This window comes from Chelmon rostratus, chromosome 6 (genome assembly GCF_017976325.1).
Source record: "Chelmon rostratus isolate fCheRos1 chromosome 6, fCheRos1.pri, whole genome shotgun sequence".
Taxonomy (NCBI): domain Eukaryota; kingdom Metazoa; phylum Chordata; class Actinopteri; order Chaetodontiformes; family Chaetodontidae; genus Chelmon; species Chelmon rostratus.
Window position 1 is genome coordinate 12307874 of NC_055663.1, and position 2649 is coordinate 12310522.

The window sequence follows — 2649 nt, forward strand, 5'->3', positions numbered from 1 at the left end:
GGGGATGTGGCAAGGCTCACTGGAAGTCTTTTGTGGGGCTGTTTTGAATAAGAAAAGCTCCCTCCCAACGAAAAAAAAGAGGCTTAGATCTACGCAGTCCTAACACTGTGGCCTCCCCGTCTTCCATTATGGCATTTAATACGTTTTTATACACCCCAGAGCTCCATATAAACATACATCCCTACACAACCGCCGCTCCGGCCTTTCCTACTGATTTTAACTCCCATTTCACATCCCACATACACTTGTTGCCACATTTGGTCCGCTTCTCACCTCATTCCACCACTAAACCATCTTTGTGATAACTTTTGTCACAGAGTCGACGCATCACAGGCTCACACACACATCCGAACATGCTAAAAACTGCACCAGTGTGAATTTTCTGGTGGGGTTGTCGGACTCTTTTTTTTTTTTTTTTTTCGCTGTGGCAACCTTATTTTTGGTGTGCCTCTGAGAAGAGGGAACGGTCACAAAGGGGGGGAAGTAAAAGTGCAAAGCCCGAGGCTGGGAGGGCTCTGATGGAGTGCCTGAGAGCTGGAGAAGGGAAAGCTGTGATTAGAATATGAATGGAACCACAGGAGAGGGGGAGAGGAGAGGGGAAAGAAGAGGGGAGAGGAGAAAGGCGGATTATGGCTGAATTACTCACCACACCGTGGATAGCAAAAGAGGACTTTCTCTATCAGTGCGCAGGCGTGGACATCACTGCCGCTACTCGCCGACACTCCGTGGAGACACCTGGGAGCACGTGTGGGACAGGGTGGCGGCAGCATCACATGGGACACTGTGGGTCAGACTTGGTTATAAAACACGTCTCTGAATCCTTTCATACTCACGCAGGAAGAAAAAAGCTCCTGGAATGAGCGTCGGGTCAAAAGGAAAAAAAAAACAAACCTGCATCATCATGACGGGAAATCATTTAGACGTGTCTGCAAGGACTGAAGAAAAGATTAAACAAGAAATACAGCATCACACCCATTGATGACACAATAATCAAAGGCGTTAATGGTGGCTGGTGCACAGCCATGACCTCAAAGGAGGATCTAATTAATTTCAGTCAAATAAGGAGAAGGTGGAGTCTGAATCTCCCTCAGTGGATGTCCTTTTTTTCATCCTGTTATCTGCTTATTAGAGCCTCATAAAATAGGACAGGTGCAGCCACCAAAAGAGCCTCCTCCACCCTTCCTATTCTCGCACACTCTGCCTGCACAAACGGATGTGTACTGCTTTTGTTCAGTGAAAAGGCCCCAATTGAGATGTGTGTGTATGTGTGAGTGGGGGGTATGGTTACGCTACATACGACATGTTGGTGGTATTAAGGCTTTGGTTTAAAAGAGGAAACCCTACAGCACTTTCTCTTCCTATTCACATAAAAGAGGGCGTCGCTCTGTATACGTCTATACATCGACGCTCAACATTGTTGTTTTTAGCGTCCAGCTGTCTGCTTATCACATTAAATTTATATGACAGTGATCCTCCACCAGCCACTGAGAAACTTCAGTCATCATCAGGATGTGAATAAAAACAAATACAACTCTTTTTATTTTGATGGCTTTATAAGCAGCCAATTAGCTCCTGATAGACTCACATATAAATGCAAATGTGTGGTAACACCAAAGCTGAATATCAAGTTTAACATGAACTGGGTGATGATTCAGTATATGACAGTGCTGCAATTATGAGTTGCTTATTGATAATAGTTTATTATATACTATATTAAATATTTACTGTTTTCCTGAGTGCTTCTACCATAGTAAACTGAAGATCTTTGGCTTTAGGACTTCGGGTCATCCAAAATAATTAATTTGAAGAAATTATTGTTGGCTTTAAAACTGTCACAGTCAAGTATTACAATGTTCTGACATTTATAGAAGGTAAATCTATTAATTAAGAAATTAAGTAACACAATAATAATAAACAGTAATAATAGCTGCAAAATTAGGGAAAATCTTCATGATTAAAACAAAATGATTTGTCTGATACTTCACTGCTAAATGCAAATGATTTCCCTCTGCAGGCTGGATTTGCAGTAAAAGTTCAAGCACTTACTCACTGTTATTAAGTTTTTAAATATTCAGTGAGGTAGAATTATATTTTGTTTGTTGTTATCTGTTGTTAATTGTCAGTCCTGTATGGCTGCTGATGCACTGATCCATCATTCTCAGACACACTCATCCATGCGGTTTGTTTTCTTGGGTTGAATTTTTATAATTATTTATCATTACTGAATTAAATGCTTTTTTGGAGCTTTTATCAGCACATGAACGCACCATGAGTGATACATTAGACTTTTACATTGAGGTCGTACTTTCAGATGCATTATCACACAATTCCCATCCAAAGTAGTTGAAGTAACCATGACGGCCCAACAGTAAGAAACATGACACAACTACTGGAATGCATTACTTGTAGTTCAAGCATGTTTTTGCTTTGATAATCTCAAAAATAAGGAACAAAGCCCATGATTCATAGTGCTAAAAGAAACAAAAGGGTTGCACACTGTTCATGGACTGCTGCTACTTCTTCACTGTGTTATCATTCATGCTTGATCAAATGCTGTATTTAGATTTGAGTGCGTTTTTATAAAGTACCTTTTTTAGTATCTGTAATTCAACAGGACATAGTACCACACACAGCAGCTGATTACGAAAT